The following is a 26,729-nucleotide window of genomic DNA, read 5'->3' on the forward strand; positions in this document are numbered from 1 at the left end:
GAGCTTGCATTTCACTCTTTCAGTGCCCCACTTCTAATTAATTCAGTTAGAAGAAAGGATGGCTTTAATTTGTTTTTGTTTGCAAGAGTAAACATAGTCCTGCTTTACCATCCCTTGACAGGTGAGCAGCTTAAATGTCCGGGGTTACAGAATAGAGAAAATGGAATAGATTGTGACAATTTGCCCACTGCCATGGCCTATTTTGAGGTGATTCAGATACACAGCTTAGAAACTGTAGCTTCTAAAATGAAACTGTGAGAGTGAATGAACTGTATGTGAGACAAAACTGAAAGAGTATCCACAGAGGACTGTAGCAATAGGATTCTTCCACCCCAAAGCACAGGAAGAGTTTTTAAGATACTATTATTCTAGTAAACTACAAAATAAATATCTGGAAGAGGCATGGGAACAAGTGAAAAAAAAAATTAGCACAGAGTAAAGGTTTGAGTAGAATGTTCCATGATTGCCTCTGCAGATAAGAACTTACCAGTGATGTAGGTGGGTATAGCTCCATCTGTGAACTTCCTCCATTTTTAAAAAACAGTGATGGTACTGGAAATAAAAGAGTGATATTGGTGTGAGAGGACTAGTAAAAGCTATGGAAGATGGTGAGTGATTTGTCCTTTTCTCTGAGAATAATAACCTATAAATGTACTTTGATGTATTGCCTATAGATAAGATTTCATTATAAGGTGTCTGCATTTGATTCGTTATAGGGTTCTAACTTTGCCAGTGAATAATTTTCAAAATCTGACTTGTATTCAGCTGAATTAGTTTTTTTTTTCACAAACTGTAAAATTGCTGCACTGATGCCTCATCTGAATTGTTTCCAATAAGAAATCTGCTGTCATCCTTTTTTTAAATAATTTTTTTCTCTAGTTGCTTTTAAAATTTTGTTATCACTAGTTTTATCACATCATGTTTTGATTTTGATGTACCTTGGTGTAGTTTTACTTATGTTTCTTATGCTTGGGTTTTGTTGAGCTTCTTGAATCTTTGGGTATTACCTTTCATCAAAAATGGAAATTCTTGGGCAGCCCTGGCGGTTTAGCGCCACCTTCAGCCAGGGCGTGATCCTGGAGACCCAGGATCAAGTCCCAGGTCGGCCTCCCTGCGTGGAGCCTGCTTCTCCCTCTGCCTGCATCTCTGCCTCTCCCTCTCTCTGTCTCTCATGAATAAATAAATAAAATCTTTAAAAAAAAAAAAAAAAAGAAAGAAAGAAAGAAAGAAATTCTTCAGCCATTGTTTCCACAAAAAAATTTTTCTATCCCCCTTCCCTGTAGGGACTGCAATTATCTGTTAGGCCATTTGAAGTTAACCTGTAGCTTGCTGATGCTCTGGTTTCATTGGGGAGAGGGGTTAGGGAGAGGACAGGAGGTTACTCTTTTCTTGTGGGTTTCATTTTCCATAGTTTCCAATGCTGTGCCTTCAAGTCCACTTACCTTTCTTCTTTATGTGACATTAATCTCATCCAGTGTGGTTTTATGTCTCATATCTTATAGTTTTCATCTCTAGAAGTTTGAGAGTTTTTTAATATCCTCCATGTCTCTATATAACTTTTGAACAGTTATAATTGCCTTACTGTCATCCTCTTCTAATCCTCATATCTACATAAGTTTTGCATCAGTTCAATTGAGTGATTTTTCTCCTCATTATGAGTTGTGTTTTCCTGCCTCTTTGCATATTTGGTGTTCTTTGATTAGATCCTAGTCATTGTGAATTTGTTTTGTTGGATAAATATTTTTGTATTCCTATAAATTTCCAGTTTTTTATGTGATGTACTTAAGTTATTTGGAAACAGTTTGATGCCTTTGGATCTCATTTTAAATTTTGCTGGACAGAATGAAAACACTATTTAGTTGAGGGCTAATTATTTCCCACAACTGAAAAGGACCCTTTCTGAGAACTCTACTCAAATGTCCCATGGGAAAAAAATGTCCATGAACTTTACCAGTCTGTGTGAGCATCAGGTGCGGCTCCCTCTAATCCTTTCTGTCTCACAGTTTCCTAACATGCAAGCATTGGTCAGCACTTTTCTGAATACTTGTTGGGGTCCCTGTAAACATCTCCAGAGGTCTCTCTTTACTGTGTCCTGCATATTCTGGCTGCTTTGGTTTCCCCAGGATCAGCTTTATTTCTTTAAGCCACAGTCTGCTGGGTTCTACCTAGGAATAGGTTCCATATCCTGTGCTGTGGCCTAGAAACTCTCAAGAAACTAAGAGGGAATAATCAAAGGGCTCACCTGTTTATTTTTCATCTCTCAGCAATCACTGTCCTTCACTGTGTAACGTTAAGTGACTGGAGAACCATTCTTTCATGTATTTTATCTTGTCTTTTTAGTTGTTTCAGCTGGGAAGGTAAGTCTGGTCTTTGTTACTCCATCTCAGCTGGAAGCAAAAGTCAAATTTAGCTTTTAGATATATGCAAGCAAAGTCCTATATACATTTCTACAGTGCTACCTACACTTAAAAATTTCCCAAAAGGTTTGATATACATAGGAGTCTTATTTCCCCAGCAGACTTCTCTGAACATGACATGGTACTGAATCACTCTGAGGATAAGGATTGTAACCTATTCATCCTTTTGCTTAATCACAATAATCACAAGTGGAAGAAGGGTAGGTAAACACACAAATTCTTCTAGCCACTTTTTGCCATACCATACTGCCAGATAGAATGGGAAAACCATTTCTAAAGTTTCAAAGTCAGCCCATGGCAGCAGAAATATTTCTGATGGTAAAACACTATTTTAGGTCTTCCCTTTTAACTATAAGGGCTATCACTATTCATAAAGTTATTTAAGTTTTTAAAGAGAAAAAGAAAAAATACCACAACACTTCCATTTCACTGTCTTGTTTCACTCAGATCATTTTTTAGGACACCTAAGTGTGGCTCAAGAGATCCATTTGGAAGCGTAGTTCATACTATGAGGTGAAATCATTGCACAAATACAGAGGAATAATAAAAATCAGGCCCTAGTAGTGAACTAGAAGTAGTTATTCTTGCTAAACTCAAATCGTGGGTTGTTTTTTTTTTTGGTATGTTTGTTATTTTGGCAAAAATTTATTTCTAATTGGGCATATAATACATAATTCATGAAATTCATAGAGTGCTGACTCATTACTTGCTTTCAAAACTCTCAATATTTGTTCCAGGGTATCTTTCCCACTATATTCCCACTATATTTATTTGCAAATAATCTACTCCACTAAAACTAGCCTACCTACCAAACACACCCTGTACTTTCCCCTCTACATTTAAAGGCTTAGAAATGTTATTTATTCCATGACTCTCATCACATCTTCCCAGGTCCTTTTCTGACCCCTTATTGTAGCATACATAATGTGTTTTTGGCAATGATACATACATGTGTTTTACCCTTAGATCACCTGCTATCCTACATATACATTTAATATTTGAGTAAATTAAAGAATGAATAAAGGAAAGGGTAGTCATATTCATCTTTATGCTTCTTAATAGGAAGAGAAGTCTTAAAATGAATGAGTATAGATCAAATTATATATCCTTAGGATAAAACACTAGAAAATTTTCAGTCCCAAACCTGTAAGTAAGGGAGATATTTTTCAGCAGATAGTAAAGGAGAATAGAAATCAATGAAACAATCAAATGGGACAGGATTAAAAACTATATTAGGCAAATGTTTGCTTTTTAGGAGAAAAAAATAATTGCAATAAAAACAGCCTAGGAATTTAGAAGTACCAGTTGAAACCCTTTGTAGCTTTCAAAAAAAAAAAAAAAAATGAAGGAAGGTATTAAGTAGTTATTTGAAGAGTTACACGGTTATGTTTTTCTAATCAAAATGGAAACGTTTGTAGAACATTTGAAAAAGCCAGGCCTCACACCAAACCCAGAATGAACATCAGAATATAACCCTAATAGAGATGGGCAGCCCAGGTGGCTCAGTGGTTTAGCACCGCCTTCAGCTGAGTGGGATCCTGAAGACCTGGGATCGAGTTCCACATCAGGCTCCCTGCATGGAGCCTGCTTCTCCCTCTCCCTGTGTCTCAGCCTCTCTCTCTGTGTCTCTTATGAATAAATAAATAACATTTTTTAAAAAATAACCTTAATAGAGAGAATTAAATAATTATGAAGTCTGAAATTTGCCTTCAGTTTTCACCAGCTGGTTTCTTTGGTTTACTCATTAGAAAAAAAGATAAATGGAATATTTTTATGATTTTTCTGTCTGTAAAATCTCATACCAATGAAGATATTTCCATAAGTTATGTATAAATGCAATATAATGAAGTATAGAAAAAAAAGATGCAGATTTTAAAGTTCCTCTTAATGGATGGGTCTGACTTATAGAGTATCCCATATAACTTTAAAACATTCATTGCTATCAAAGACCTATAAAAGTAAACATCCCCTTTTCCCCCCACAAAAGCAGCATGCCCAGAATATTTCATGGGTAACTTTCACCAAACTTTTTAAGGCCACTGCAGAGGCAACTGCAAAGCCACTATAGAGGGATAGGTGGATATAAAAAGATATGTGAGGGGGAAAAAACTAAGTACCCAAATCAAAATTCTAAATCACATGAAAAAAATTTACCAAGATAACCAAGAACTTAACAGTCAGTAGATGGATTTACTTAAAATCTAATGGCCTATGATCCATTAACTACTAATTATGAAACAAAAGCAAGCAGGTATAACCAAGAAAATAAAAGTACTATATATGGGGGTGCCTGGATGGCTCAGTTAAGCATCTGCCTTCCACACTAGGTCATGACCCCAGGGTCCTGGGACTGAGCCCTGTGTTTTGTGCTCAGCACAAAGCCTGCTTTTCTTTCCCCCCTCTGCTACTCCTCCTGTTTGTGCTCTTTCCTTCTCTCTTTCTCACTATCAAATAAATAAATAAAATCTTTTTTAAAAAAGTACTATATATGAAAAATATAGAAATTGATTTCAATAATAAGTGACAATCAAAGAAACAGTTACATGGTTATTTTTCAGAATGGAAAAATACTTTTCAGATTGAAAGTACATGTAGTGTACTGAGGATGAATGAAGTCCATACTGAGACACACTCCAGTGAAATTATAGGTAATGGGTAAGCTATTATTTTTCTCCTTGGTGGCTTTTATAATTTTTACATTTATTATTTGGCAAAGATAAAATAATTATCCTGTGAGCAGATTTTTTTTTTATCAGCAAGAAAAGATAAAGGAGACAAAAGAACCACAGCCAGGAGGTGCTGAGAGAAAAGCAATAACAATGTAGATTTCTATATCCAGCTAAATTACCATTCAAGAGAGGATAAATAAATTCTGGGAAAATTCTAATAGAAGCTAACTTTTAAAATCTCACATAATTACCCCCATGAAAACCGAATGACTAAGAATAACAAAACCCAAGTCCACAAACAAGATCTACCAAAAAACAAACAAACAAAAAACAGGTGTTAAATACCTTCCCAAACCCTAAAATATGAATAGAAACAAACCATCAAAGCTACATGTGCTACATGGCATTAGCAGTAAGTGTCTGAGAAGTGTCAGATGACCTTGAGTATAGAGAAAACCCTAAAATAGCCAATAGGTACTCATGAGAACAGCTGAAACTAGGAGAGGTTCTGCATGCTTTATGAGGTGAGGAACCTGAGGAACAGGGCAAGGTAAGATCTGAAAGGACTGGAATTTCAGTTCCTTTTAGACAGAACACTCCAATGAGAAGAAATGGTGATTGAGATAATTCAAATTGAGCAAGACAGGGATAATAGGGAGGGGAAGATGAGAGGGGAGAAAGAACATGTGAGACAGCTAATGTCAAGCAAGCAGGAGCACAAGATAAAAGTGAGGAGCACAAGAATTCTCCTAGTATGAGACCATATTTTTTTTTTGAGACCATATTTTTGAACACTTCATGAAAATAATGTAATAGGGACTGCTAGATCCAGGAAACTAAGAAAGTTATCCCAACTGATCTACTCCTGAAAGTTCAGGAAAACTAATTTCACATAAAAATGATTAACAAGATAGGATGGTAGTTGAATCCCATAAAAAGTAATTATAAAAAAATGAAAGACACACCCATGAATAGATGAACATTATGTAGCTTAACATTTCAAGATGAGCCAAAAGGAAACTTTTGAAAAGATACTAGATATAAAAGAACATTAGAATAATCAGAATTCAGATAACTTGGAATAAAATTAGAAAAGTTAATTTTTAAAAATGGATGTGTAAACAAAAATCCTTTAAGAAAAGTGGAAACTGAAAAATTTTAAGATTCAAAAAGAAATGAAGTTTTTTTCTCTGCTTCCCATTAAAATGTAGAAAGCTGCAGATTCTCACTCCCACACAATGAAAAAAATGGATTATCTACAAAATTATTTTTCTTGAGTTTACTAGAGAGTTGAGTTAGATAACAATAAAGTAATCTGGGTTCCAAAGAACAACAAGCCCTTCCAAGGATAGAAGACTCACGACTGTCTTGCCTTCAGCAGAGCACAGGAGAAAGAAACCAACTACAAATTTAACAGAATGCTAATGGCCAAGTGACAGGATTCACTTGCAACCCTTCCACATGAAGAAACTAGTACAGACCTGTGGGAGAAAATCAACTGCTACTGGGAAATAAGCACTAAGCATTTGCCTGCTTCCCCAGACCCTTCTCTACTCCAAAGTAAAAGCATTAAAGAGGACTTTTGCCCCAAGTCACAGGCAAGAAGTGGCTAGAGGAAGAGGTAGAAAGGAAAAAAAAAAAAAAAAACCTACATCCCTGGTGCAGGGACAGTCAAAGACCTTGGGCCCAGAATCCTATATTAAGCAGATATATGCAGGAAGGAAGGAGGAGGAAGCAGAAAACTCCTGCTCAGGGCCAAATACATATGACGAAGTAGAGTTTGGTTGCCAAAAGGAAAAGAAGAAAGAGCAAAAATGCTGATGAACTTCTTCCAAGTTATGCAGGGACTCCCTAAAACTAAGTCTGAACCTAGACAATAGAAAAACCCTCGCTGCTTCCACCATGAACCTACCACTAAGGGATGAGCAACAGTAGGATTCCTTCTTTAGAAAGACTCTTTTCATTGTGTAGACATACAGTAGAGCAGCTGAAAGCCCAATGGAAGAGGAAAAACACTGAGGTAAAAATCCTGATACTCACACCACCAACCTAAAGACAGGGCAACAGCAGTACAGAATTAAAGGAATTGGAAGTTCATGATGTACTGATAAATTCCTGATTTTAATTGACTCAATCCTGCAACAGACAAAAGGCATGCTCATTTCTAAACATAAATACTGTTTACCTTACTCCCTACTATTCTATACCACCAAGAAAGCAAAAAGAAACATTTTGAGACTACTTATGGAAGTAAGTAGTCATTCACAATGTTACCTTCATTAAAAAATAAGAAGAAATGATCAAGTCTCTAGATGCAACTAACTACCAATTCTCCAGGTGTTCTTTTTTTAAGATTTTATTTATTTATTCATTATAGACAAACACAGAGAGAGAGGCAGAGACACAGGCAGAGGAAGAGGGAGAAGCAGGCTCCATGCCAGGAGCCCGACGTGGGACTCGATCCTGGGTCTCCAGGATCACGCCCTGGGCCAAAGGCAGGCGCCAAACCACTGAGTCACCCAGGGATCCCCCTCTCCAGATGTTCTTAATCATGTCCCCCTAAAATTCTTATATTGAATTCCTAACCTCCAGCATCTCAGAATGTGACTGCATTTGGAGATAAAGTCCAAATTAAATTAAAGATAAATGAGGTCAGTGGGCCGGGCCCCATTCCAATATGACTGGTGTCCTTAAAGGATGGGAGATTAGAACACAAAAACATACAGAGGGAAGACCAGGTAAAGCCGCTAGAAGAGGAGGACCATCTACAGGTCAAGAACAGAAGCCCTTAGAAACCAATCCTGCCAGTATCTTGATCTTGGACTTCTAGCCTCCAGAACAGTGAAGAAACAAATGTGTAACATGTTTAAGTCCCCCAGTCTGTGGTGTTTGTTATGGCAGCCTGTGCAAACTAATGCACAAGGTATATGGAGAAGAGAGGTACACACTAAATTATAGCACAGAGATGCAATAAACAAAAAATAGACTGCGAGAAACTCTCTAGATCAAACAGTTCTTTATTAAATAAATTGCAAAGAGAGTGAAGAAGTTGGAAACAAAAATACCTATGCATTAGAAGATACCTAAAAGTTATATTAAAAACAAGGTGGCAACATGGATTTATGTGGATCCTCATTTGTATTATTATTTAAATGATGATATTTGAGAGAATTAGAAATTTGATCATGACTAGGAACTTCATAATATTAAGAAACCATCACTAAGGGTAGAAATTAAAGCTCAGGACTTCCAAAAAGAGGATTTAATAGGAGACACTGTTTAGAATAAACTAAGACCACAAGAGACTATAACCTTAGGATTTGGGTAATCTAAAGGTCGGACAGGCCTCTCACAGGTTTACAGTCCAGGTTCAAATTCCCTAGAAAGCCCATTGAATCTCAATCTTTAAACTTGGTTGTCTGGATTGACAGGAGATAAAATTAACCTGACACAGCCAAAAAAGAAATCAAAATATACCCTGAGACACATGAAAATGGAAGAGCAATACATAAAAACTTATGAAACTTATCCAGAAAAAGCAGTTCTAAGACAGAAGTTGTCAGCAATATATACTTACTTCAAGAAACAAGAAAAATCTTAAACAATCTGGGGTGCCAAGTGTGGCTCAGTCAGTTGAGCATCCTCCTCTTGATTTTGGCTTGGGTCATGATCTCAGGGTCCTGGGATCATGCCTTGCCTTGGGCTCCCCACTCCCCACTTTGCCTGTCTTCCTCTCCTTGCATGCAGAAATAAATCTTTTTTAAAAAACCCAAATGCTAAAAAAAAAAAAAAAAAAAAAAAAAAAAAAAAAAAAAAAACCTCAATCTAACTCTATGCCTCAATGAATTAGAAAATGAACAAATGAAACCCAAACTTTGTAAACATAACAAAGATCAGAGTGGAAATAAATGAAATAGAGACAAAAAAAGGCAATAAAAAAGATTTATGAAACAGGTTTTTTGAAAAAACAACCCTTTAACTAGACTTAGCAAGAAAAAAAGAGAAAACAAATAAAATGAGAAAGAGGAGATATTACAACTGATACCACAGAAATACAAAGGATCATGAGACTACTATGAACAATTATACACCAATAATTGGACAACTTACAAGAAATGGATAAATTCCTAAAAATATACAACCTACTAAGACTGAATCATGAAAACAGAAAATCTGAACAGATATATTACAGATAAAGAGCTTGAATCAGTAACTCAAAACTTCCCAACAAATGAAGTCCAGGACTGGGTGGCTTCATTGATGAATTCTACTAAACATTCAAAACAGAATTAATATCAACCCTTCTCAAATTCCTCCCAAAAAACATTTTACAAGGCCAGCATTGACACCATAAGACAAAGACACCACAAAAAAAAAAAAAAAAAAAAAAGAAAGAAAATTACAGGTCAATATTGCCAATGATCATAGATGCAAAATGCGTAACAAAATATTAGCAAACCGAAGTCAACAATACATTAAAAGGATCATACACCACGAGCAAATGAAATTTATTCAGGGATGCAAAGATGGTTCAACATCCATAAAATCAATACGATATACCTCATTAACAAAATAATGGGAAAAACACAAATGATCAGCTCAGTAAATACAGAAAAAGCATCTGACAAAAATCAACATCCATTCATGATAAAATTCTCAACATAGCGGGGTGGAGAAGGAATGTACCTCAACATAATAAGGGTAATATACGACAAGCCCACAGCTATTTAATGGTGAAAAACTGAAAATTTTTCTCTAAGATCAGGAACAAGACAAGGATTCCCACTCACTTTTAATCAACATAGTATTGGAAATCTCAACCAGAGCAATTAGGGGGAAAAAAAAAAAGGAAAATAAAAGGCATCCAAGTTGGAAAGAAAGACATAAAACTGTTAACTACTGCAGATGATATGATGTTATACATCGAGTACCCTACAGAGGGCACCTGGGTGGTTCAGTGGTTGAGTGTTTGCCTTTGGCTCAGGTTGTGATCCAGGAGTCCAGGATGGAGTCCTGCATCAGGCTCTTCACAGGGAGCCTGCTTTTCCCTCTGTGTATCTCATGAATGAATAAATTCTTAAAAAAAAAAAAAAAAAGAAAGAAAAGAAAACCCTAAAGACTCAACCTAAAAACTGTTAGAACTAATAAATCAATACACTAATGTTGCAGGATACAAAATCAATACACAAAACTTCTGCATTTCTATATGCTAATAATGAAGTATCAGAAAGAAACTTTTAAAATCCCATTTTCATTCTTATAAAAAAATAATAAAAATTTTAAAATCCCATTTTTTATCTTCTCAAAAAGAATAGAATACCTAAGAATAAACTTAAACAAGGAGATTACTGATAACTGATAAGACACTTATGAAAGAATTAAAGAAGACAAATAAATGGAAAAATATGTCATGGTCATGGATTGGAAGAATTAATATTGTTAAAATGTCCATACTACCCAAAGCATTCTATACTTACAATAGCCAAGACATGAAAATAACCTAAATGTTCATCACTTAGTATATATTTTGGTATAGGAATAGGTATACACACACACACACACACACACACACAGTGGAAAGTCATTCATTCATAAAATGAAGGAAAACTTGCCACTTGTGACATGAATGAACTTTGAAGGCATGATGCTAAGTGAAAGAAAAATACTATATGATCTCACTTACATGTGGAATCTGAACAACAACAACAAAAACCCCAAAAACAAACTTACAGATACAGAGAACAGATTAGTGGCTGTCAGGGGTTGGGGTATGGGTAAAATGGAGGAAGGTGATCAAAAGATACAAACTTCTAGTATAGTTAACGATATTGTATTTTTGAAGGTTGCTAAGACAGTAAGTGTTAGAAGCTCTCATCACAAGAAAAACAATTATAACCTTGTATGGTGATGAATGTTTAAACTTACTGCGGTAAAATCATTTTGCAATAGATCACATGTCAAATCATTAAGTTGTACATCTAAAACTAATACAGTGTTATATGTCAAATACATCTCAATAAAAATAAATAAATATGATATTAAATAATTGTGAAGTTTTAAAAAATGTATGAAATTGAAATATTCAACATTAGCATTTAGATTAGAAGATATCAAAAAGAGTTAAAAGCTTTTAAAGATATTGTATTATCCAGGAAGGAAGTAGAAGTACTGATTACCATTCGAGTTTTATAGGTAAAGAATGATGGTTTTAACTTTTATGCATTTATACATTTGTATTCAGTAGTCAAAATTACAAGGCAAATGCTGAGTTGAATGTTTTATCAGTTCAATAAGTAGTCTATTAACTGAGACATTCTTGCCATAGAGGAGAAATCAGCATTCCAAAAAAAAAAAAAATTTAAGTTTTTAACTTTCAAGATTAGCAAAATAATTTATCTACTACTAGCTAAGCCTCAAACTCTACTACATTTAAGAAAAAAAAAGTCTTTGAGGGAAGCCCGGGTGGCTCAGTGGTTTAGCACCGCCTTCAGCCCAAGGCGTGATCCTGGAATTCCGGGATCGAGTCCCACGTCGGGCTCCCTGTGTTGAGCTGCTTCTCCCTCTGCCTGTGTCTCTGCCTCTCGATCTCTGTGTCTCTCATGAAAAAAATAAATAAAATCTTTTTTAAAAAAATCTTTGAGTACTAAAGCCTTATTTTTAAATCAGACTACTGATGTAATCATATATCCAGTAAAAATCATCCTTTTTAGGTGTACGGTCTTATGAGTTTTGACAAATGTATGTATTATATATGCAACAATTCAACAATATATAGAATTATATATTATTACTGTCTAAAAGCTCCCCCTCCTTTGTTGTCAGTCCTCTCGTAATCCCCAGCCAAGTCACCACTGATTTTTCTCTCCCTTACAGCTATTATGCCTTTTATAGAATGTAATATAAACAGAATTATATAGTATGTAGCTTTCCTTTTGTACCTTCCTTATGTCTGGCTTGTTTCACCAAGCATAACTGTCTTTGGAGATTCATCCATGTTATTAGATTTATCAGTTCCTTTTTATTTGGAATACTGTTCTATCATATATATATCCACGTATAATATATATATATGTATATACATATATATATATTATATATACCAAAATTTAGTTATCCATTCGCCAATTGACGCATATCTGGGTTGTTTCCAGTTTGGGATAATTTTTAATAAAGCTGCTATAAATTTTCATATATAGATTTTTGTATGGATACCTATTTTCTTTCCTCTTGAGCAAATACCTATCTGGGTCATATGGTAAATTTAACATATAACTTTGTTATGAAGATACATATAGTGGACAGATTCTAAGATGGCCCCCAATTATTGGGATACCTCCTGGTATCTATGCCCTCTTGTAATAGCAGAATCTTGTAAAGCAGAATCTACTTCTAAACAATAAAATATAGCAGAGGTGATAAGGATGTCACTTCCATGATAATGTTACATAAAATTATAATTTTTGTCTTGCTAGAAGACCTTCTCTATATATTCCCTTCCTTCTTGATTCTTTTTTTAAAAAGATTTTATTTATTTATTCATGAGAGACACAGAGAGAGAGAGAGAGAGAGAGAGAGAGAGGCAGAGACACAGGAAGAGGGAGAAGCAGGCTCCATGCAGGGAGCCTGACATAGGACTTGATCCCGGGTCTCCAGGATCACACCCTGGGCTGAAGGCAGCACTAAACCACCGGGCCACCAGGGCTGCCCCCTTCTTAATTCTGATAAAATAAGTTGCCATATGTAATGGTCCATTAGCAAGGAAGTGAGAATAACCCATAGCCAGCAATGAACTGAGGCTCTTAATATCACAGCCCACAAAGACTGTTGTTCTCCTGTCAACAACAACATGAACTTGAAAATAGGTCCCCATTTAAGCCTCAGATGAGACCCCAAATATGACTAATACATTGACTGAAGCTTTGTTGCAGACCCTAAGCAGAAGAGGACCCAGGAAGGCCCTGCCCAGAATTCTGACTCCTAGAAACTGAGATAATACACGTGTTGTTTTCAGCAGTTAAATGTATGTAATTTGTTTGTGGCACTTGATAACTATACACAGTCTGTTCCCTAAAATAATTACACCATTTTATATTCCTACCAGCAATAAATGAAAGTTCCAGCTGCTCTGAACGCCCACTGTACTTGGTAGTGTCAGTTTTTGTAAATTATAACAATATTAAAAGGTTTGTCTACTGGTATCTCATTGTAATTTTGTGTTTCCCTTATGACTGATAATTTGTGCTATATATTCACGTGCTTATTCGCCATGCATATTTTCATTTCATTAAGATTTTATACTGAAGAGCAGAAGCTTTAAATTTTAAGTCAAATTTGTCAGTTCTTCTGTATTGTATACTTACTGTGCCTTAGGAAATCTATGCTAATCTAAAGTCACAAAGACTTTCTCCTTTCTTTTCTTGTGCAAATCTTATCATTTTAGGTTTTACATTTAAGACAGGATTTATTTTGAGGTCTCTTTTTTTTGTATAGTATGTGAAGCATGGATTGGGGTTCATTTTTTGACATGCAGGTATCTAATTATTCCAATACCATTTGTCAAAGAAAAGACTATCATTTCTCCATTGCATTACCTCGGCATCTTTGTTGAAAATCAATTGACCATATATGTAGGTAGCACTGAACCCACTAATCCTAAAATTTGTATGCTACTATTGTCTAAATGTTGAAAACCTAATATCTCAGGTGATACTATTAGGAGGTGGGGCCTTTGGGAAGTGATTAAGTCTTAAAGGCAGAGCCCGCAGGAATGGGATTCATGTTCTTATAAAAGAGGCCCCCAGAAAGCTACCTCACTTCTTTACCATGTGAGGATACAGTGAGAAGTCTGCAATCCAGAAGAGGGCCCTCACACAACTATGCTGACACCCTGATCTCAGCCTTTCAGTATTAAGAAATGGGATAAATTCCTGCTGTTGAAGTACCCTGTCTATAATATATTGTTATGGCAGCCCTAACAGACTAATGCATATGGAAAATACAAAAGACCAAGATGAACCACAGTGATCTTGAAAAAGAAAGATATCTGGTAGAATGTGATATAAAGCTATAGTAATTAAAACGGTGTGAATAAATACACAGATGGACAAACAGAACAGAGACACAACAGAGAGCCCAGAAATACACACACATATATATGGATAACTAATCTATGATAAAGTTTTCTTTTTTAAAGATTTTATTTATTGATTCATGAGACACACAAAGAAAGAGAGAGGCAGAGACACAGGCAGAGGGAGAAGCAGGCTCCATGCAGGGAATCTGTGATGAAGTTTTCAATTGTACTTGCATGCAATATAAAAATGTCTTTCCTAGGGCAGCCTGGGTGGCTCAGCGGTTTAGCGGTGCCTTCAGCCCAGGGCCTGATCCTGGTGACCTGGGATCAAGTCTTACATCGGGCTCCCTGCATGGAGCCTGCTTCTCCCTCTGCCTGTGTCTCTGCCTTTCTCTCTTTCTCTCTCTGTGTCTCTCATGAATAAATAAAATCTTAAAAAAAAATAAAAAAATAAAAATGTCCTTCCTAGCAGAACTTTTTATAAAGGCCCCAAACTGAAAACTTTTTTATTTATTAATAAATATTCACATAGTAAAACTTTAAAGAAAAGAATGTAATTTCCATAAAAGCTAGGACAGTGGTTACCTCTGCTCTAGGGGTGTTGATCAGAAAGGGGCTTGTGGATAAAGGAATGTGCTTCTGGAGATGTAGGGTTCTGTTTCTTAACGTAGATGATGATATTTCCTTTATGTATATGATTTAGTTAAACTATACTTTAAAGTTTTAAAAAAACTTTTTTTTTTTTTAGATTTCTAAAATTTATTTATTCATGAGAGACAGAGAGAGAGGGGCAGAGACATAGGTAGAGGGAGAAGCAGGCTCCCTGTGGGGAGCCTAATATGGAACTGGATCCCAGGATCCCAGGATCAGGCCCTGAGCCCATCAAATCAAACACTGAGCCACCCAGACATTCCTAAACCCTTTTCTATATATGTGTGTTTGCCACAATAAGTTTTAAAATATATGAGAGGTAGAACAGTTTACATAGTATGCTAGTATTTGTATATAGAAATAAATTTTATTTATAAAGTGCATATATGTATATGTCTGTGTGTCTCTCTAATGGATTCATAAGACACTAGTAGCAGTGGTTGCTTTAGAAGAACTAGGGGCCAAGGGTGAAAGAGAGACTTAATTTTCATTATATTCCCTTTCTGCTGTTTGAAATTTATACCAAGTATATTACTTTTACAAGACGTGTTTTAAATGTTATTTAAACATAAACAAGATGGCAAGGAGCAGGGTCCTCACCTCACCCGGCCCCACCAACTTACCTGGATTACTGTCAAACCATCCTGAAAACCTACAAATTCGACCTGAGATTTAAATAGAGAACAGCTGAAACGCTACAGAGAAAAGGGTTTTTGCTTCTAAAAAGGTAGGAAGGCGGGGGGAGGGAATAAAACAGAATCCGGGGGGGAGGGGCGCGGCGAGGAGCTGGGCTAAGGCCGTGGGGAGAGCCTGGGGACAGGAGAGCGCCCCCCCCCCCCCAGAAGCTGGGCCTGGGCCTCTAACACCCCGCCCGGATTCCTCCCGGAGGGCAGGGCACTCAGCAGGGACGCGGGGCAGAGCCGCAGGAGGGGCGGTGGAGCCCCCAGGCCCCGGGGTCACTGACAGGAGGGGCGCCGGGGGAGAGCGGGTGAACGGCTGGAGCGCCTGTGGCCTGGGGAGAAGCCGCGGGTCAGGCGGGGCTCCGGGCGGGCGGGGGGCTGCACCTGCTGCCTTCGGGGCCGGGCTGGGAGCTAGATTCCAGCGGTGCAGGCCCCGGAGTCCCGGAGCCCAGGGGACACAGCCCGGGATCCTGTGCTCCCTCAGGACAGGCGGAAGTGGAGAGGGCCCAGGACAGTGACGACGCTCCTGCCCCGGGCGCCCCCGAGCTGCACAGGTCAGCGCCCCCCGCCCCGGGCGCACCTAGGCCGGTGCGGACTGGGAGCTGCGGTGGTTACCGGGAGCTGACTCCAGGGCTGGAGACCCGGCCGCCGCCAGTGGGGTTGTTCCTCCTGGTGCCACCCTGCGCCGGGGAGGGGCGGGGCCCCAGGGGACAGAGGCCTCACGGGGTCCACAGCCCCCACTGAGCCCGGCACCTGGCGGGGGGAGGGGGGCTCCCCCAGGTGCACACACCTGAGAGTCAGCACGGCAGGCCCCTCCCCCACCTCCCAGAAGACCAGCTGGAAGGACAGGGGAAGAGCAGGTTTTTAACTAAGCAGCGCTGGAAAGCTCCAGGGGAAGTCAAGGGATTTACAGTATATAGAATCAGAGTGTACCCCTATTTTTTTCTTCCTTTTTCCAGTACAACTCGTTTTTATATCAGACTGTAAATTTCCATTTTTTTCTCTTTTCCCACCTTAACTACAGTATTTTACCACCTCTTCATTTTTAAGATTCTTCCTTTTTGACTTTCATATTTCTACAATTACAGGTCCTAGATATATTTTCCACTTCTAGATTCCCTTCAATATTTTCAATTCCCTTCAATATTTCTACAATTACAGGTCCTAGATATATTTTCCACTTCTAGATTCCCTTCAATATTTTCAATGTTGGGAGATAGAAAATATATGTTTTTTTTGTTTTTTTGTGTGTGTTGTTTTCTCTGCCTCATTGTGTTCTACAATGGCAGAAGATAATGCCTTTTAAAACCTGACCAGTATGCACCCAGAACCAAGGGGTATATACTGTGCTGGTTCATTCTGTGAGATTCCCCATTCCCTTTCTGCCCCCCTTTTATCTCCTTTATGTTTTGGTGATCAATGTTGAGGCCTTCTACAAATATTTCTGGTTTACATAAATTTGACACTGAGCATATTCTAACATACAGAACTTAATATACTCAGAAACAAGAGGATCACTCCCTGGAACCCCTCAGGTAGACTATATTCTCCCTCCACTACAACTTCATCACCACCACCATCTCCAGTTGCCCCCTTTTCTTTCCTTCTTTTTTTTTTTTTTCCTCTTCTTCTTTGGGATTCTTGGCCTTTTATTTTTTTTACTACTTTGTTTTAAGATTTGTTTTTTACTTGAGTGGCCCTTTTGTTTTATTTCTTTCTGAGCTTTGTCTTCAATTTCTAGTTTCTGACCTCGAGAATCATCTAGGGTGAAATTTACTTAGGTTGTGGTTGATATTCTTGACTCCGCCCACTCATACAGCCACTCTGCACTGAGCAAAATGGCTAGAAAGAAGAACTCACCACAAAAGAAAGAATCAGAAACAGTACTCTCTGCCACAGAGTTTCAGAATTTGTATTACAATTCGATGTCAGAAAGCCAATTCAGAAGCACAATTATAAACCTACTGGTGGCTCTGGGAAAAAGTATGAAGGATTCAACAGACTTCAGGACTGCAAAATTTAGATCCAATCAGGCTGATATTAAAAATCAATTAAATGAGATGCAATCCAAACTGGAGGTCCTAATGATGAGGGTTAATGAGGTAGAGAAAAGAGTGAGTGACATAGAAGACAAGTTGATGGCAAGGAAGGAAGCTGAAGTAAAAAGAGAAAAACCTTTTTAAAGGTAAAAAGACCTTAAGGAAAGAAAGGTTAAAGAAAATAAATGATAACCTCAGAAGGAAAAATCTATGTATAATTGGGGTTCCAGAGAGCGCCGAGAGGGACAGAGGGCCAGAAAGCATATTTGAACAAATCACACCAGAAAACTTCCCTAATTTGGGGGGGGGGAGAGGCATTCAGATCCAGGAGATATAGAGGGCCCCCCCCAAAAATCAATAAAAACCGTTCAACACCTTGACATTTAATAGTGAAACTTGCAAATTCCAAAAATAAAGAGAAAATTCTTAATGCAGCAAGATATGAGAGATCCCTAACTTATATGGGGAGAAATGTTAGATTAACAACAGACCTCTCCACAGACACCTGGGCAGGCTGGAAAGGGCTGGTAGGATATATTCAGGGTACTAAATGAGAAGAACATGCAGCCAAGAATACTTTATCCAGCAAGGCTCTCATTCAGAATAGAAGGAGAGATAAAGAGCTTCCAAGACAGGCAGAGACTGAAAGAATATGTGACCAGCAAACCAGCTCTGCAAGAAATATTAAGGGAGACCCTGTAAAAGAAAGAGGAAGCCCAAAGAAATAAGCCACAAAAACAGGGACTGAATAGATATTACGATGACACTAAACTCCTATCTTTCAGTAGTAACTCTGAATGTGAATGGGGTAAATGATCCCATCAAAAGGTGCAGGGTTTCAGACTGGATAAAAAAGCAAGACTCATTTATTTGCTGTCTACAAGAGACTCATTTTAGACCTAAGGACACCTACAGCCTGAAAATAAAAGGTTGCAGAACCATTTACCATTCAAATGGTCCTCAAAAGAAAGCTGGGGTAGCAATCATCATATCAGATAAAGTTTATCCCAAAGACTGTAGTAAGAGATGAAGAGGGACACTATATCATACTTAAAGGGTCTATCCAACAAGAGGACCTAGCAATCATGAATATTTATGCCCCTCATCGGGGAGCTGCCAAGTATATCAATTAATAATCAAAGTAAAGACATACTTAGATAATAATACACTAATAGTAGGAGACTTCAACATGGCACTTTCTGCAAATGACATATATTCTAAGCACAACATCTCCAAAGAAACAAGAGCTTTAAATGATACACTGGACCAGATGTATTTCACAGATACATACAGAACTTTGCATCCGAATGCAACTGAATACACATTCTTCTCAAGTGGACATGGAACTTTTTTTTTTAAGATTTTATTTATTTATTCATGAGAGAGAGAGAGAGGCAGGCACAGAGACACAGGCAGAGGGAGAAGCAGGCTCCATGCAGGGAGCCCAATGTAGGACTCGATCTGGGGTCCCGAGGATCACACCCTGGACTGAAGGTGGCACTACTAAACCGCTGAGCCACCCAGGCTGCCCGCACATGGAACTTTCTCCAGAATAGACCATATACTGGGTCACAAATCAGGTCTCAACTGATACCAAAAGATTGGGATTGTCCCCTGCATATTTTCAGACCATAATGCTTTGAAACTTGAACTCAATCACAAGAAGAAATTTGGAAGAAACTCAAACATGTGGAGGTTAAAGAGCATCCTGCTAAAAGATGAATGGGTCAACCAGGAAATTAGAGAAGAATTAAAAAGATTTATGGAAACTAATGAAAATGAAGATACAACCGTTCAAAATCTTTGGGATACAGCAAAAGCAGTCCTAAGAGGGAAATACTTCGCAATACAAGCATCCCTCAAAAAACTGGAAAAAAACCTCAAATACACAAGCTAACCTCGCACCTAAAGGAACTGGAGGAAGAACAGCAAATAAAACCTACACAAAGCAGAAGAGAGTTAATAAAGATTCGAGCAGAACTCCATGGAACAGAGACCAGAAGAACTGTAGGACAGATCACCAAAACCAGGAGTTGGTTCTTTGAAACAATTAATAAAATAGATAAACCATTAGCCTTATAAAAAAGAAAATAGAAAAGACTCAAATTAATAAAATCATGAATGAAAAAGGAGAGATCACAACCAATACCAAGGAAATACAAATGATTTTAAAAACATTAAAAGCGGTTATATGCCAACAAATTAGGCAACCTAGAAGAAATGGACACATTTCTGGAAAACCAAAAACTACTAAAACTGGAACAGGAAGAAATAGAAAACCTGAACAGGCCAATAACCAGGGAGGAGATTGAAGCAGTCATGAAAAACCTCCCAAGACACAAAAGTCCAGGGCCAGATGGCTTCCCAGGGGAATTCTATCAAACGTTTACAGAAGAAACAATACCTATTCTACTAAAGCTGTTCCGAAAGATAGAAAGGGATGGAATACTTCCAAACTCGTTTTATGAGGCCAGCATCACCTTAATTCCAAAACCAGACAAAGACCCCAACAAAAAGGAGAATTATAGACCAATATCCCTGATGAACACAGATGCAAAAATTCTCAGCAAGACACTAGCCAATAGGATCCAGCAGTACATTAAGAAGATTATTTACCATGACCAAGTGGGATTTATCCCCGGGATGCAAGGCTGGTTGAACACTCGTAAAAACAATCAACATGATAGATCATATCAACAAGAGAAAAAACAAGAACCATATTATCCTCTCAATAGATGCAGAGAAAGAATTTGACAAAATACAGCATCCATTCCTGATCAAAATTCTTCAGAGTGTAGGGATACAGGGAACATTCCTCAGCATCTTAAAAGCTATCTATGAAAAGCCCACAGCAAATATCATTCTCAATGGGGAACCACTGGCAGCCTTTCCCTAAGATCAGGAACAAGACAGGGATGTCCACTCTCACCACTGCTATTCAACATAGTACTAGAAGTCCTAGCCTCAGCCATCAGACAACAAAAAGAAAAGGCATTCAAATTGGCAAAGAAGGAGTCAAACTCTCCCTCTTTGCAGATGACATGATACTGTACATAGAAGACCCAAAAGTCTCCACCCCAAGATTGCTAGAACTCATACAGCAATTCGGCAATGTGGCAGGATACAAAATCAATGCCCAGAAATCAATGGCATTTCTATATACTAACACTGAGACTAAAGAAAGAGAAATTAAGGCGTCAATCCCATTTATAATTGCACCCAAAAGCATAAGATACCTAGAAATAAACCTAACCAAAGAGGTAAAGGATCTATACACTGAAAACTACAGAACACGTCTGCAAGAAATTGAGGAAGACACAAAGAGATGGAAAAATATTCCATGCTCATGGATTGGAAGAATACTGTGAAAATGTCAATGCTACCCAGGACAAGCTACACATTCAATGCAATCCCTATCAAAATACCATGGACTTCCTTCAGAGAGTTGGAAATAATCTTAAGATTTGTGTGGAATCAGAAAAGACCCCAAATAGCCAGGGGAATATTGAAAAAGAAAACCAGAGCCGGGGGCATCACAATGCCGGATTTCAGGTTGTACTATAAAGCTGTGATCATCAAGACAGTGTGGTACTGGCACAAAAACAGACACATAGATCAATGGAACAGAATAGATAACCCAGAAATGGGCCCTCAACTCTATGGTCAACTAATATTCGACAAAGCAGGAAAGACTATCCACTGGAAAAAGGACAGTCTCTTCAATAAATGGTGCTGGAAAAATTGGACAGCCACGTACAGAAGAATGAAACTAGACCATTCTCTTACACCATACACAAAGATAAACTCAAAATAGATGAAAGATCTAAATGTGAGACAAGAACCCATCAGAATCCTAGAGGAGAACACAGGCAACAATCTTTTTGAACTTGGCCACAACAACTTCTTCCAAGATACATCTATAAACGCAAGGAAAACAAAAGCAAAAATGAACTATTCGGACTTCATCAAGATAAAAAGCTTCTGCACAGCAAAAGAAACAGTCAACAAAACTAAAAGACAACCTACAGATTGGGAGAAGGTATTTGCAAATGACGTATCAGATAAAGGGCTAGTATCCAAGATCTGATAAAGGGCTAGTATCCAAGATCTATAAAGAACTTATTACACTCAACAGCAAAGAAACAAACAACCCAATCATGAAATGGGCAAAAGACATGAACAGAAATTTCACCAAAGAAGACAAACACATGGCCAACAAGTACATGAGAAAATGCTCTGCATCACTTGCCATCAGGGAAATACAAATCAAAACCACAATGAGATACCACCTCACACCAGTGAGAAGGGTGAAAATTAACAAGACAGGAAACAACAAATGCTGGAGAGGATGTGGAAAAAGGGGAACCCGCTTGCACTGTTGGTGGGAATGTGAACTGGTACAGCCACTCTGGAAAACTGTGTGGAGGTTCCTCAGAGAGTTAAAAATAGAGCTATCCTACAACCCAGCAATTGCACTACTGGGGATTTACCCCAAAGATACAGATGCAGTGAAAAACCGAGACACCTGCACCCCAATGTTTATAGCACAATGTCCCCAATAGCCAAACTGTGGAATGAGTCTCGGTGTCCATTGAAAGATGAATAGATAAAGAAGATGTGGTCTATGTATACAATGGAGTATTACTCAGCCATCAGTAATGTAATTTGCTTCAATGTGGATAAAACTGAAGGGTATCATGCTGAGTGAAGTCAATCAGAGAAGGACAAACATTATATGGTTTCATTCATTTGGGGAATATAAAAAACAGTGAAAGGGATTATAGGGGAAAGGAGAGAAAATGAGTGGGAAATATCAAAGAATGTGACAGAACATTTGCTTTTGTTAGACCCCTAACTGGGCAACGAACAAGGGGTAGTGGAAGGGGAGGTGGGCGGGGGGATAGGGTGACTAGGGGATGGGCACCGAGGGGGGCACTTAACGGGATGAGCACTGGGGGTTACACTACTATATGCTCGCATATCGAACTGCAATAAAAAATATACAAAAAAATAAAGTTTGAGAACAGGTTGAAAAAAATAAAACAAACAATAAAACAAAAAGTACACGTTATACCACATGATCCTGATATTACAGTGGGACAAAAAAGAGTGTCCATTTCAGAGTTGTTCAGTGAAGAAAAGATTTAGATACAAATGCTGCTTCCTATAGCCACAGCTTACCTCTTTGGGGTAAGGTTTTAAGTGTTTTGGTATAGTTATACATCTCTGGTTTTAAGTGTTTTGGTATAGTTAACACCATAGCAGAGTTTTATATACTAGTGATGAAAAAGTCACTTTGGTTCTAGGAACAAGAGAAACTAACAGGTGACTGATTGGACAAGGCTTAAATTTAAATGTGTGTCACTTGGGAATGAAGGCATTTCTCTCCCTTCGACCTGAAGATTTACTTCTATCCACATCACTTGAATATAATGGCAAAGCAAATTTGCAAGCAAATGCCCAGAATCATGAGGTGGCTAGCACAAAACAAACAGTTCTAAGATTTTTCTAAAAATGTTCTGTTCTTTTGGGTTTTTCTAAAAATGTTCTGTAAATAAATCACCATGTGCTTTTTAAACACTCAAAAAAAAAAAAAAACTCTTCTGTATGACAATACTCACAAGGAAGGAAAACAGACAATCAGAAGGGAGTTCTTATTTAGTAATGTGTTATGTAATTTTGCAAAATTGTGGTAATTTTAATAACATTTTAGAGCTAGGAATATGAAAAAAAAATTCTATGCAATAGTTAAAACTCATTCAGCAAAGAGTACTTCACTGAATTCTCTTTCCTGAAGGCCCATTTGTGTATCTTTTGTTCACTAGGTCATCACTAGGTTCTAGTGTCTTGCCTACCTACTCTTCTGCTTGTCTCAAATTTTAGAATGAGGACTACATGTACATACTCCTGAGCTTGTTTCCTTTTCCTTTCTTTCTTTCTTTCTCCTCCTCTCCCCTCCCACTCCCTCTCTTCCTTCTCTTCTCCCTTCCATGTATGTGGTTTGGGATTCCATCACCAGTGACTGATTATAAATGCCCTTCCATACAGTAAACTGAGGAAATTACAGGACATCTTTTCCTCTTCTATTTATTTTTCACAGTAAAAAAATTTCAAGCTAAATAGTCACATTGCTCAAACATCTCTTACCTTGCTGAAACATTCTTCTGGTAAAACATACTGTAACACAGTATGGTAAAGATAAATGAAAGACATTTACTAAAGGAAATGAAATATTTTCTGAAACTTCACTTTTTTTTTTAAAGAATAATTTATGTCACAGCTTTTTTTTAACTTAAAGGTCCATTAGATATAAAGACTGGCTATATTAACACACAAGAAATTATGATTCTCTAGCAAGAGTTTACAAATTATTTCCCACATTTTGATATCTAAATGCAACCATTAGAGCTAAAATTTATAAAGGTATGCACTCAAGATCAAAGCATCCTAGTTTATTCAGTTTTAGGTTTGGACTCAGCACTTTAAAGCCATGTTCTTTACTGAATGCCAAGAAGAAGTGAATCATTGAAGATTCCTGGCTGATACAGTTGTGAATTCCAGCAGTGGTCATTCCTCATTTAGTGACAAGCAAGACTGAAAGGCCAAGTGTATTTTTATAAGTAACCACCTTTCCTTATCTTCTCTACCATAACTATGAGAAACAGTAAACAGTGTCAATCTAGAATGTAGCCTTCTCTGATTACCCAAGATGACAAGAATGTAAACCCTGGTGCCAATAAGATATTCTAATCTGTAAAGCAATGAGTCTTTCATGAGTCTAGGAGAGACAGCTGAAGGGATGTCAACAGGAGTAGAAGGCAAGACATCTAGTCCAGGACATCTAGGACATCCACTCTGAGTTAATTTGATAGCTCTCATAATAGAAGAAAGTATTAAAAAAACAAAAACAAAAAATAAGCCAGCAGATATACTAAGGACAATGGAATATTGTATCTAAAGATGTGGTAGCCTTACTAGGAATATCTAGTTGCCTCCCCTCTTCAGATAAAACCTTCTTTGAATTCTTAATGTGTTTTGACAGGATATCTATCTGAAGTCTTGGAAGACATCACTGAGAAAAATCCTCCCAGGTCCTTGTTAACAAGTGATTTTAATAGTTGTCAAATGCAAACAGACTAATTTAGACCTTGCTGCTTTTTGTTTACTTTTTGTTTGGGTCAGTTTTAAACCTTTTCTAGGATGTATCAACTGCTCAGCACCTTTCAGTTTGTGCAGAGAGGAAGGGTAGAGCAGTGGAGATTCTTTTAAGACACAGTTGTTTCCAGAGAAGTCTGAGTTTCTCTGTTTATAATAGTAGGCAAAGGAGCTTTGAATTTGAGAGACTAAAACTCGACAAAGAGTTTGCCGTCTGTCACATCCTGGTGCTTGAGGCTCTCAAAGAAGAAATGAAGCACATCTGACTATCCTCCAACAAAGACTGCCCTCTGATGTGTCTAAAAAGAAAGCTGACAATCATAATCAGACTCTTCATGAACTGGTATTCTATCTGGACAACTGCATAATATCTAGATTGTTGATACCTTGTCTGAGGATAAAATTTTGTCAGCTATATAGGAACCAAGTTATCCTGGAATACAGTAAAATAAAACATCAAACTTTCCTTTCAGCTTACCAAGCAGAGCAAATGATACTGCTTTAAGTTGGTTTATTTCCCTTTTCTCTTACCTAACCAACTTTTCAACCTGGCTCTTTAATTTGGGGCTGGAACTGACTGGAACTTTAAAATGCTTTATTACCATTTATGTGTTCTCATAAGCACACTGGTTTATTCCCTTTTGAGGAAGGGTCCTGGTAGTAATGAGTTGATGCTTCTGTTAACTCTAAGAACCCTTAATTATTTCCACCATTTTCTCCATGTGTTTCCTTCACTGACTGTGTGGATCAGAGGCAGGCTGCTGCTTGTCAGAGATTGGTAAAGTCACTGGCCTTCACTGTTGGCCAGGAACTCAATTCTGCAGTATCTACATTTGTGGACAGAGTATCCTGTCTCAGAGTTTGTGCAGCACCTTCTGTTTTTAGTTTACTGGTGATCGGGGCACATCACAAGAACTTGGGAGTGCAGCTAAAGCCAAATCAGACTTGACAGAAAATTATTAGCAGGGTACAGAAGGAAAAAAGATCTCTCTTCCTTTTTGTAATCAGGTTAATATGTGCATGGAATGTTTCACTTAAAAAGGTAGTGTGTTTTGGCAAAGCTGGTTTCTTAAGTAGAATTTCAGTTCCCATTATGCGAGGCTATCCATTGCTGCTCTGGCAGGGCCTTTGATCAGTGAACTCAGTGGGGGAGAAGGGCATAGGCATATTAATAACTTCAACATGTGGCCCTTCGGCCCAGCTGTACCCTTGTCTTGGAAAAAGGCCAACTGGAAAGGGTTTTCTTAACACAACCTATGTATGCATATTTTACAAAGGGGTAAAGGGAAGATAGGGGTTCAAAGAAGGAAATACAATCTGGTTTTATGGTAGTTCTTTCTCTTGTCTCTGTTCCCCATTTGGGCTATCTGCTACTACATATTTGGATCCTATGGACTTTGGCTCCATCCACAACTTTTACTATCTTTGTTTCTTCTGCTATAACATTATAAAGACAAAAGCTGCTGGTTTAATTTACATACCAGCTCAAGACAAGGTTAGGGAGGCAGGAGGCTCTGTAAGAGTCTATAAGGATGAGAGATTAATGGGAACCAGGTGCCTGAAATAGGAGCCCAGGGTCCATTTTGCCAGGACTGTATCTTTTGCCCTTTACCCCTGCATTGGTATTTTTGACTGTTTTATTTTAACAATCACAGGCTTTAGGACTCATTAAATTACTGCCATAGACTACAGCCCAGCCTGCTCTTTTTCTGTGTTTCCTTATATTATTTCGTACTGTTCTCCTTTCATTTTCTTCTTCTGAGATGTTCATTTGCCATGTATCCCTGTCTGGTCCTGAAAAGGTTCCCGAGTGACTCTTCATCATAGTCACAGAGAGCAGGCTTAGCTTGTTGTAAGTGGCTTTCCAATGATGACCCCATCTGACATTCATCTCTTGTTCTCTCTCTTCTCCTCTTCCTCCTTCAATTTTATGATAGTGTTATCACTTCCCTGATCCAAATCATTTATGCTTCTAATTCCCTAACTGCTTGATACTAAGTTGTAACAATGGATTAGCAGGGAATGATTCCACAGGTGAAATGATA

At 37.9% G+C, this 26,729-nt stretch overlaps 1 long non-coding RNA gene across 3 annotated transcripts in view; it reads right to left on the bottom strand.

Annotated features, from left to right (window-relative positions):
• The window catches only part of LOC144308513 (uncharacterized), a 137,492-nt gene that overhangs the window by 22,299 nt on the left and 88,464 nt on the right, over positions 1-26,729 (bottom strand). For all 3 annotated transcript variants that reach the window (XR_013374978.1, XR_013374989.1, XR_013374996.1), the window contains one exon: positions 2,243-2,387. This is a non-coding gene — a long non-coding RNA (uncharacterized LOC144308513). The remainder of the gene's footprint in view (positions 1-2,242; positions 2,388-26,729) is intronic.

The sequence above is a fragment of the Canis aureus genome, chromosome 3 (assembly GCF_053574225.1).
Source record: "Canis aureus isolate CA01 chromosome 3, VMU_Caureus_v.1.0, whole genome shotgun sequence".
In the NCBI taxonomy this organism is placed as follows: domain Eukaryota; kingdom Metazoa; phylum Chordata; class Mammalia; order Carnivora; family Canidae; genus Canis; species Canis aureus.